This window comes from Cynocephalus volans, chromosome 3 (assembly GCF_027409185.1).
Source record: "Cynocephalus volans isolate mCynVol1 chromosome 3, mCynVol1.pri, whole genome shotgun sequence".
Taxonomy (NCBI): domain Eukaryota; kingdom Metazoa; phylum Chordata; class Mammalia; order Dermoptera; family Cynocephalidae; genus Cynocephalus; species Cynocephalus volans.
The window spans coordinates 122,877,974-122,890,423 of record NC_084462.1 but is presented as its reverse complement, the minus strand read 5'-3'; the positions used below and the strand labels follow the sequence as shown (position 1 = coordinate 122,890,423).

Below are 12,450 nucleotides of genomic sequence, written 5' to 3'. Positions count from 1 at the left end.
TGTCAAAAATCAGTTGACTGTAAATGCGTGGGTTTATTTCTGAGCTCTCTATCCTGTTTCATCGGTAGTTGTGTCTGTTTTTATGCTAGTACCATGCTGCTTTGATTACTATAGCTTTGTAGTGTATTTTGAAATCAGAGAGTGTGATGCCTCTAGCTTTGCTCTTTTTGTTCAAGACTGTTTTGGTGATTCAGGGTCTTTTGAGATTTCATGTGAGTTTTTGGATTGTTTTTTCAATTTGTGTGAAAAATGTCATTCAAATTTTCATAGGGATTGCATTGGATGTGTAGATTGCTTTATGTAATGCTGTATTTGTCCCCTTCAAAACTTACACTAAAATTTAATTGCCATAGTAACCGTATCAAGAGGTGGGACCTTTAAGTGGTAATTAGTCCATAAGGGCTTGGCCTTCATGAATGAATTAATGCTGTTATCATGGAAGTGGGTTTGTTATCTTGGGAGTGGTTCATTTTAAAATGGTGAGTTTGAAGGCCTCCTCTCTCTCCCATCCTCTCTTTGCCCTTTCTCCATGTGATGCCTTCTGCCATGTTATGACATAGCACGAAGGCCCTTGGCAGATGCCTGAAAATTGATATTGGCCTTCCCAGTCTCCAGAACTGTGAGAAGTAAATTTCTGTTCATTATAAATTACTCAGTCTGTGGTGTTTTTTATAGCAGTACAAATCAGACTAAGATAAGCAGTGTGGACATTTTGAAAATATTAATTCTTCCAATCCATAAACACAGAGTATCTTTACACTTATTTGTGTGTTCATCAATTTTTTTCATCAATGTTTGTAGTTTACAGTATACAAATCCTTCACCTCCTTGGTTAAATTTACTTCTAACTATTCTTTTTTTAATGTTATTATAAATAGGAGTGTTTTCTTAATCTCTTTTTGCATATTTTGTTGTTAGTGTATAGAAATGCTACTGATTTTTGTATGTTTATTTTATATCCTGCAGTTTTATTAGTTCTAATTTTTTGGCAGGGGTAGAGTCTTTAGGGTTTTCTATGCATATGATCATGTCATCTGCAAACAAGGAAAATTTAACTTCTTCATTTCCAATTTGTATTCCTTTTCTTTCTTTCTATGGCTTAATTGCTCTGTCTAGGACTTTAATACTCCATAGAAGTGGCGAGAGTGGGCATTCTTGTCTTGTTCCTGACTTTAGAGAAAAAGATTTCAACTTTTCACCATTGAGTATAATGTGAGCTGCGGGTTCATCATATGTTACCTTTCTTATGTTGAGGTATCTCCTTTCTATACCTAATTTGTTGAGAGTTTCTGTCATAAAAAATGTTGAACTTTGTCAAATACATTTTCTGCATCTACCTCAGATTCTTTTTAACGTGACTACTTATAAGGACTTTTAACAACTTCAAGGGCAAAAAGCAAAAGAAAAATACTTCTTTCCATGTTAAAATTACAAAAAATAGTTTTGGAATTTACAGAAATTTATGTTCCAAAGCTTCTAGAGAAGAGTCATTAATACTAATACATTTTTTAATTGGAATGTAAATAGTTATATCTGGGGATCACTGTTAACTGTTAAAAGAGAGTTTATATTTTTTTGGAAATTCCCAACAGAACTCAGGCTTTAATTTCTACAAATAAGCTGTTAAGACCTTTGTTCTGAAGAAAAACTTATCACTGCTAGGCTAGTGAACTCACTTTCCTTGATTATTTAAAGGGATTTTTTTTTTTTTTTTGACTGGTAAGGGGATTGCATTGGCGTGGCATGGTCTGCACCACGCTCAGCCACTGAGCACACTGGCCATCCCTATATAGGACCTGAACCCGCGGCCTTGGCACTCCCAGTGCCGCACTCTCCCGAGTGAGCCACAGGGCTGGCCCTAAAGGGATATTTTATAGTTACTCAGTGAAGAACGATTTTATCTGTGTCACATTTTCTAAACATATATAGATGTCAGGCAAAGGAGTAAATACCTGTTTATATCTGAATTTTTCAAGCTAGTGAAATAGAGTTTTATTTAGATAACTTGTCAAAGCTAATAGCTAACGTATACATTGATTTTTCCAAAATCGTGTCTAAATTTCACACATCTGTCACTTCATAAAAAGGACTTCACTTTGACTACCATGAGCTAAAACTATAACCAAACCTAACAAGGAGAATATTGTTTTGGAAATATTTTTTCTGAGAAATTAGCTACATTAAAAATAATTGTGTATATTTTTATATTTCTTGTCAAAGATCTTCCACTGTATTTCAATTGATAATCTGGAAAATGAAAAGAATAAGTATTTTATCATTTCTCAGTCACCTTTAGTTTCTTTTACTTTGTTTTCGGAACAAGAGGCAGTGAAATTTTAAAGGCCAACTCACATACAGTGCAAATAGAGCTGAAATTGCAGAATATTGACCTACACAAAACACAGACAACAGATTTCAAGGAGATTTCGATGACAGAAGCAAGTAGCCTGTAGTCAACATAAATTGATGGTGAAAGATTAATTGGGATCTTTGATCCTGATCATCAAGAAAAACCTAGAATAAATACTGCAGAATAGAAAGCATCTGAGGCAGCTTTTTGGAGTTCATTGTTTTGTAATATCACAAGCCTGTTCGAAGATGCTCAAATCAGAGCCTAAAGTACAGGTGTCGATAAAAGCAATCTGTTTCTACAAAGATCACATCTATGAAGTCTATGGATTTCAGTGTACAGTCTTCTGCAACCTTAATAACCAATATACTTGATTTTATTTGCTGGTTATCTTTAACTTCCTTAATACTTCTATGAATGTAACAAAGCATTTGGTGAAGAATCCTGCCACCAGACTTTATATTACCTCTTCATGTCAGTCTTTGCCATTAAATCTTTAATTTCTTCAGGAATAACCTAGTTTGCTTCTATTACTAGCTTTTATTTTTATCTTCCATTCCTGATGGATTAAAAAAAGGAGAATCATTGCAAGGGTCTCCTAAAAAGTCTCCATATTTATTTCTTTTTCAGGATATGAGAAATGACTATCTCGAGTGGTGATATGCTTATTGTAGTAAATCTGTTGAAATAATTCACAAATAACTGGGACATTCCCATTATCCTCATAGTACCTATGAGTTTCAGAGAGCCAAACAGGGATTCTTTGAGTGCCTGCTTTTTCCAGCAAATTGGTTTGATATCAATTATGACAGCTGGAGACCTTGGTGGCCCCAGATCCTCAATAGAGAACGTGTGGCAAGTATCCTCAAGTCCTGAGGACTCACAACTTCCAGCCTTCTTGATTTCTGATTTTTTTTAATCATTAATTTTTTCCTTTGTCTTTTAGTTGGAAGTGTTAAATTCTTCCCTTATTCTTTTAGTATTTATGCTAGAAACTACAAAATGCATCAACTCATCAAAATCTATTATTAATGGATAATTTTACTCTCCTCCAGGGTAATGCAAGGACTTTAGAATACTTGGCTCCATTTACATTTTTCCCAACCTACACATTGTTTTTTGTGCAATGTTTTTTGAAATTTATTCACATGTTTGCAACTTGCTTTGTTCTTTATTCTTTTTGTATTTTTTGACTTGATTTTCCCCAGTTATCATTTTCCTTTTCTCTGAAAAACATCATTTACAAATTTCTTTGCTTTCAGGTCTCTTAATGATGAACACTTTCCATTTTTCGTGTATCTAAAAATGTCTTCATCTTGCCTTTATTTTAGTTGGTTATGAATTATTGGTATTTCTAAATCTGAAGATTGATATTTTTCATCAGTTTTGGAAAATTCTAAGCCAAAATCTCTACAAACATTGCCTGGGTCCATTCTCTCTCTCTTCTCCTTCTAGATTTCACACTTATAATTTCTCATGGAATTCTGTCTTTTACATCTTTTCCCACTGTCTAGTCGCTGGTATACTGCATTCTGGAGAGTTTCTTCCGACCTATTTTCAGTTCACTATCTCTTCAACGACCCAGTATCTTGTTAAATTTTCTCATTGAATTCTTAATTTAGTTTACAAATTTTTCAGTTCTATGATTTCAATTTGTTTCTTTTTCAGATCTGATGTCATTTTATATAATTGTCAATTCCGTACTGAAATTTTATAGCCTACTTTTCTTCTGCTTGAAAATGGTAAGCATAGTTTGACTGTGTCTGACAATGCCTGTGGCTATTTTGGTTATTTTTATTACTCCTGGTCCTTGCTCATGGTATCTTTTCTCTTCATGTTTTGGTGTGTGCTGTACATTGTGTTTGAAAAAGTATTTGTTAGAGTAATTTCAGGCTTCGAATGATATTATTTTCCTCTAAAGAGGCTTACTAGCAATTTAGGTTGTCCTTACTCCGAGCTCACATCCTGAGATTTCATGGGCTACTGAGAAGTTTTTAAAAAGTGAGGCTTTTAAAAGTGTCCCAGACTGGACAAGGATTCTCCTGAACAATAGCAGGTAATTATGCTTATCTGTTAAGAAGTACCTTTTTTGAGTCTAGGGTATTATCCTTGAACCAGTGCAGGGCTTCCCAACGATGCTCTACTTGTGAGCTAACTCAAGAGTGGAAAGACCTTTACAGCTATTCTGAGTCAGCTGGCATGAGAAGGGAGGAAAGAACATCAGGCTGAGTCAAAGTTTGGCTTAGCCACGTTCTATATCATCTGTAAAATGGGATTAATAATATTAGTTCTGACTAAGTAAAAGATTGTGAACAATAAATAGGACTATGTATGTAAACCTAGTATGTAAAAATAAAATATTAATATTCTTACACACACTTGAGAATTTCTGGGATCCCACTTTGAGAAGGACAAGGAAAATGCCTTTTTGTCCTCTCTTCCACTGACATGTTATTGGGTATATTAGCCAGCTCAGGTTGCCATAACAAAATACCATAAACCGGGTGGTTTAAAAAACAAATCTCATAGTTCTGGGGGCCAGAAGTCCAAGATCAAGTTTCCAGCCAGTTCAGTTTCTGCCAAGGGCTCTCTTCCTGTCCTGCAAATGGCTGCCTTCTTGGTACATCCTCACATGGCCTTTCCTCAGCGTGTGTACATGAAAAAAGAGAGAGAGCAAGCTCTCTGGTGTATCTTCTTGTAAGGACACTAATTTTTATCAGATCAAGGCCCCAATCTTACTTAGCATTCATTACTTTCTTACTCCAATGACAGCCACATTGAGAGTTAGGGCTCCAATATATGAATTTTGGTGGGTTAAGGGTACACAAACATTTAGTCCATAACATTAGGGAAGATTATACTGGTCCAGCACCTACAGAGTCCTCAACTGTGGACTCACAAATAATGGTGCTTTAAATGAGGCATCAAAAGAGAAAAAGGACTATAAGATTTGTACTAAAGATTTGCTTTCCAGAACTTCCTTAGTAGATTTTTCATGAATTCTTTCATTCTTAGTATGTACTTGAAAAGAGAACAAATTTTGAGATGCCAGTACTGAATATTTTCATACAACTTTGTCTTTTTTTTTTTTTGTGACCGGTAAGGGGATCACAACCCTTGGTGTGGTGTCGCCTGCACCACGCTCAGCCAGTGAGCGCACCGGCCATTCCTATATAGGATCCGAACCCGCGGCAGCAGCGCTGCTGTGCTCCCAATCGCTGCTCTCTCCCGAGTGCGCCACGGGGCCGGCCCTTCATACAACTTTGGATGTTGTCAAAACCTTTTCAGAAATATTGGATTCAGGACATCTGCACTAGAGTCATAACACTTAATGTGTTTATTGATCTCCCAATGCAAATTTCTTAAAATAATATTAATTAGTTACTTTATGTTTATGGAACCTATGCTCTAAGGACAGAGAGGGAAATGATGCAATTTTAATTTTAATCAAAACAGAGCAGTAACTATTTCAGCCATGTGAAACACTGGAGAAAAATTATTCTTTAAAACTAAGAGGGTAAATGAGGAAACGCTGTAAACAACACATTTCGTAAACAGTGCATTTTTCCCAGTTAGCACCATTTGGCATTTACGACTATACTTTGTGTACTGTAGGATCCTTGGGCAGGGTAGGCACTGTGATGCAGTGACAGTGGACACTGATCCTGTCCTAGGGTGAGAGAACAGCAATCGACGAGTTCATCCTCGGTGGGGGAGTGTCCCTGCAGGCAGGAGAAGACAGTGATTCCAGAAGCACAATTATTCATAAATCAGGAGGTGCTCACTTTGGAGAAGTCTACAGAAAGGCATTGGGGTCCGTGGGCCTGGCTTAAATTTGGAGTGGGCCCTTCTTTTGGGGAGAAGAGTAGTCTCGGATGAGCTTGTCTCCTAGCTTGTCTCCTAGCCTAGAAACTGGGCAAAGACAACAACGTGGAAGCCCAGTGACCCAGACCTGGGGCACAAGGTCAGGCTAGCCATTGGAGTGACTTGCTTCTGAGATTGGGAAGGCTGGAGCTTTAAATTCCTCCAGGAGAGGTACAGCACAATGTTAGGAATCTAGGCTTATTTAAAGGCAATTCTCTTGCTGCTCTCTGGCTAATTTCTAGTCTTCTGTTCATGTTAGGGGCTAGAAAGACTGATGAATGAATAGCCACTCTGTCATGTGAACCTCACATGATAAAGCCGTATTTTCTTGGAGAGACTTTCAACAACCTTTAAATAACTTTACAGTTTTTTTATAATTTTAGGTGAAAACTCTGAAGGGTAACAATTTACTCAGGTTCACAAAACATTTCTAGGGGCAGAGTAAGAATTAGAAGTCAAATCCATTTTCCCTAATGGAAGATATTAGAAAATGATTATAAAGAGACAATTTTTGCTGCGTGATGCATTATTCATTCTCCTGAGCATCCTTCTCTTTGTTTCTGAAACAGAATGTTAAATGGGATACTGTCTTGGTTTTGGCTGAAGCCTCAAAGGCTGAGAACAAAACAGTATTTGCCAAGCATATCCCTATTCCAAAGTGAGATGCTAGGCATGCCAAGGACATGGTCATCCAGTGTGTGAAAACACTGAGATAGAAGATGAGTTGCTGGGGTTCTGAGATATTCCACTCCCCTTCCCCATCATGAAGGAGCCGAGTGTTTTCTCTTCAGCTGAAGCCTGTGTGAAGCAGAGCTTGACACAGAAAATTGGGGGACCCAATGGATGGGTGTCTTCCTCAGGCCCAAGGGCTCTAAAGGTGAGAAGCCACTGGGCTGTGTTGGGGAAAACTGCACTTCTACCAGTGGCAGGGACGATGGTGTTTCCTCCGAGGGCCAAGCAGAAGAGAGAAAGCCTTCAAAGGGGTTGCAGATGGTGGTGGTGGTGGAGGTGGGCTAATGGTAAGATCCCAACCATCTGTGTGGGGTGTTCCCCCAGTTTGTCATGACTGAGGGTGATGTTGGAAGAGGCCAGCTATATGACAGGCTTCCCTTCTGTTCTGGGACATACAACCAAAGATTTCCAGTGGGAGTTTGAATCTCTGGGAATCTCACAGAAGTATCTTGTGAGTGTAAACACCCACCAAGCCCTGCCCACCAACAATAGCCCTACTGCCGTTGCCCCAAGGGGTCAGAAAACATGGAGGGGGAGGGGAGGAGCAGAGGAGCAAGGTGGGAGTTGAAGCAGCTGCCAGCAGCCTCATTTGCCTCCCTCACCCCAGACATCCTGGACTGGAGCAGGCTTGCCCTGGGAGAAGAATTTACTTTGAAGATGTGTGGGGTTTGATTATTACACTGCGTCATGCATTTCCATTACCGAAAGAGCAACTTCTTTTGGCTAAAAGCAACCTGAAGACTTTGCAGTATTGAGAGTAGCCAGAAAAAAATTATGGAATCTTTTTGAAAGTCTATCCTTGGACAGAGGCAGAAGTAGCCCAAACAGTGAGTTTAAGGAGTGCACGTGTGTGTGTGAATGGAGTGTGCAAAAGGCAGTAGTGTTTTTGTTTGTCTGTACCCCATGAGAAGATGCTTAATCAAGTAAATAGTTATATTTCTGTAGCACCCTGGAAAAATTCCATCTAATACTTATCAAGCTATCTGGTACTTAAAGATAAACAGCAAGTTATTCTCTTACCTTGAGCCCCTGTTCAGTACCTTGCTCTCTGACATGTAATACAATATTTGCCACAGAACAGGTGTGCAATAAATACTTGTTGGATGAGCAGCTACTTGGAGGTAGCATTGCTTAGTCTTTAATATCTTAGATTCTGGATTTAGATAAACCTGGGTTCATATCCTAGTTCTACTACTTGCTAGCTCTGTGATTTTAGACAATTTTTAAAAGTTTCTCTGTGCCTAAGAGTCCTGTCTTTAATATAGATATAATAGTAGTGCTACCTTACTGAGTTCTTGTTACATTATCACGAATTAATGTATCAAGATAGGAGCACATGGCTTGACTCATTTAGTGCTCAATTTGTAGTAGTTATAACTTGTCATATTTGTAAACTGTTCTACATTTTATCCCTCTATCTTAAAGAGCTTACACTCCACATAAATACTGTTGACTTGAGTTGTATTTTAGTAAAAAGAAGCGTGCTACTTGTAAAAGCAAATTAAAGTCCTTCCTTCCTTCCTTCCTTCCTTCCTTCCTTCCTTCCTTCCTTCCTTCCTTCCTTCCTTCCTTCCTTCCTTCCTTCCTTCCTTCCTTCCTTCCTTCCTACCTACCTACCTACGTACCTACCTACCTATCTACCTACCTACATGTTTCAACCATGTTACCTTGGGTGAGGTATGGTCAGGTCAGAGCAGATTAAGAGAGAGAAAGCGATTTAAGTTTTGTTTTATTAACGGTTCCCTGGGGAAAGCACAGCACACCACACAGGGGCACTCAGGGAAGCACAGGGGTCAGTCACAGGCAGGAGGAGAGAGAGCAACTCTGGGTAAAAGCTGTTACTGTGGCCTCTGAAGAAATGAAAGAGTGAGGCAGGGTAATTGGGTTTAGAATTAGCTAGTCTGAATAATTTCAGCAGGCTTTGGGGCCTAGGGCCTGGCCGGGGTTGTCCGGTACCTGGCCTTGGAGTGATAGGGTTGGTGAGGAAGTGGCTGGGGTGTAGATTTAAGTATCTGTTCAAGAAGGGAAACTGACTGGTCTGTAGCAGGGGCCTCCAAACTGGATCACGACAGAACTGAAAAAACTATATTACACTACGTAGAGTCAAATGTTGGTGGGAACTGAGGCTGAGGTATTTACTAGGTAAAAGAATCTGTCATGTGCACGTTGTAAGTACTGACTGCAGCAAATGTGCTCTGCTAGGTCAAGGCTTGAGTAGTCTTAATGCCATTGTCCTCAATACTATTTTAATGTGTGAAAATTTCCACCTGGGGGAGAGCAAAAAAGCTCATTTTTACTTAAAGTGCTTAGGAGAACACATTTGGGAAATGTTTCAGAATACCTTATGAATGAATCCTGAAGTGCCTAGGAGTTGTAAATATGCTTATTTATAAATGTTTATTGAGCAAAACATTGTTTTTGGGTGAGCCACAGACTGGCTCATAAATATGGAGCTCTCAGTTTCTCAAGTCAGAGTCTTTCCACTGCCCTGTTAGAATATAAGTCACCAGAGCATTGAGGAAACAGGGAGAGACTATTCTATGCTGTTTTGCTTTTGTTTGCTTCTTTGTTTTGTTTTCTGGGAAAAGGGGAGACAAAAGGAGGTGTAGATGAGGAGTAAAAAATTCAGTACAAGTGTGTAGATTTGTAGTGTTTACTGATTGCAGTAGGAAAGTTAAGTCCTCTTGATTATTATTTAAAAATAGAGCTCTGAATGTCTCTCCCACATTTCTATAATGAATAAAAGCCCACGTTAGCATTCCAAAGAAAATCCTGGCTCCTAGATTTCTATAGTGAAGAATTGTTTCAATAGACCTTACTTTGCTTATTAATACTATTTGCAATTTTGATAAATTTTCATATCACTGGCACGAAATTATTTTTAGTTCGACTGTCCACAGCTGGGAAAAACCTAGGTTCTATTTTGAATATACATATTATATATACATCTAGTTATATAGCCAATGCAAAGATATGGTCTATGGTTTTTCACACAAACTGTGGTAGAAAGGAAATTTAAATATCACGAGAACTATCTTATATGCTTCCTGTTACCAGACAGATATATCAAGCTTATTCATAGTAAAAAATGTATTTCATTTCATAGCTTAAGGTCACTAAGTAAATACTGTTACAGTATGTAAGTAATTCAGATAAGATTTATGTATTTACAAATACGCTTACATACCAAATGAAAATTTAGAATGAGGCTGGCCAGTTAGCTCCGTTGATTAGAGCGTGGTGCTGGTATTACCAAGGTCCAGGATTTGATCCCTGTACCGGCCATCCACCAAAACAAACAAACAAACAAAAACTTAGAATAAGCTGCAGGAATAGCTGTAATAACATACAAGTATGCTTATCTGCATTATATTTTAATTCTATTTTTCCACAAACTTTTTGAAATACCCTTGAATAGTATGTGTTCACAGACATTTTATTCATAAGGTTTGAAACACTCAAATAATCATGGAGTATAAGATGACTGATGAAAGTCCTTTTCTACTTGTTACTAACAGTGGACCTCTGGGGTTCAATTTCCTCATCTGAAAAAAAAAGTGCAGAAATATTAGATAATTGCTAAGGTGTCTTTTACTACAAATTACCATAATTTATTTTCTTAAAATTATTCACATTTAGGAAAAAGCAAGTAAAATGTGAATTTTATCATATAACAGAAAATCATGAACTTTGCCTTAGAGTGATCTTTTTTCAAATAGCTTAATTGAAGTATAATTGATATGCAATAAACTGTACATATTTAAAGCGTGTAATTGGAAAAGTTTTGACTTTTGTATACATCTATGAAATCATCACCCAAATTAGGATAATGAACCCAGCCATTCCTTTAAAGTTTCTCCATGCCCTTTGTATAATCCTTCCTCCTCTCCTTGTCCTTCTCCTGCCTCATGCCAAGGCAGCCATTGATCTGCTTTCTGTTGCTATACTTTAGTTAGTATTTTATAGAATTTTATGTAAATGCAATCATACAGTATATACACTTTAGGGGAGGGGGTCTGGCTGCTGTCACTCAGCATAATTATTTTGAGATACACCTCTGTTGCGTGTATCAGTAGTTGAATCATTTATGCTGCTGAATATTATTCCACTGTAAGAATATACCACAGATAATCCATTCAACTGGATAGGCATTTGCTTGTTTCCAGTTTTTAACTACTACAAATAAAACTGCTATAAATATTCCTTTGAAAGTCTTTGTATGTATATAACCTTTCTCTTGGGTAAATACTTTGAAGGGAACTGGTAGATGTCTGGATCATATAGCTGCTGTCTGTTTAGCTTTTATTTAATTAATTGATTATTACATGTTTTTATTTTCTTTTGACTTATGGCTCTTTCTCCCCTAAATATTCTACAATCAGTTGCATTTCTTTTATGCAAAAACAAACTAAACAAAACACCTACTTCAAAATTTACCTGTGTCCTATCATCGATGCATATCTCAGAACCTGAAAGCCCCCACTTGATTCTCACTCATTGTCAGTCCTATAAACTACTCAGATGACTTAATACCTTCCCAAGTAGCTTTCTTGACCACATACTTTGATCACCAAGATTCTTTCATGTGGATCTGTAGAAAATGTCTTTTCTTACCCCCTACCTTTAACTTTTAAGAAACCATAAAAAATTTTCTCAAAGTGCTAGTGCCATTTTACATTCCCACCAGTAGTGTGAGAGTTTCAGTTCTTCCACATCCTCACCAGCAACTGGTATGTCCAGTCTTTTAATTTTAGCTGTTCTGGAAGATGTGAAGTAGTATCTCATTGTAGTTTTAATTATTTGCATTTTCTTAATGACATATGAGGTTGAGCATCTTTTCATGTGCTTATTTGACCTCTGTATATCTTCTTTGTTGAAGTGTCTGTTTAATTGGGTTTTTGTTTTCTTACTGAGTTTTGAGTTCTTTATGTGTTGAAGATATTCTTACTTTTAAGATTTGTTGGATGGGACCAGCATTACCAAGCAAGGGCTCACTGCTCAATGTACATAGAAGCAAATACTATGGCACTGGTTTTAAAGAAAAGGAAGGCTTTATTATGAGGTCAACCAGCAAGGAGACAAGAGGTGAGGCTCAAATCTGTCTCCCCAACTGAAAAGCAAGGCAAAGTTTTAAACAGTTGGGAGTCAAGGAGCAGAGTCACAAAATGCAGAGTTGACAAATTCAGGTTGGTCAAACTTGGGGAATTTCTGGTCTCTCTCCCTTTTGGGTCCATCCTGCAACCATTTAGGGCAACCTTCACTTCCGGTTGTGGTCCACGTTTTCTAGTCCCTTTCTTTTGGTTCCACTTGTAGGAGACTTTTTGTTCTATTACCAGGACAAAGGTCCTCAGGAGGTCATGAGGCAGACATGGAGGCAGTGATAGATGTGCTCTGTAAAACAGCTTACTCGGAAAAATTGGAACAAAGAAATGTACCAATACATAAAGGTTTAGGCCAGTTTCACCAGGGCAATGCTCACTCTAGGGCTAATTATCCCCCAGTAC

The 12,450-nt window shown here is 37.8% G+C and overlaps 1 pseudogene; it reads right to left on the bottom strand.

The window, feature by feature from the left end:
• Window positions 1-2,275: 2,275 nt before the first annotated feature.
• Window positions 2,276-12,450, bottom strand: part of LOC134372738 (general transcription factor IIH subunit 3-like) — a 64,193-nt pseudogene continuing 54,018 nt past the window's right edge.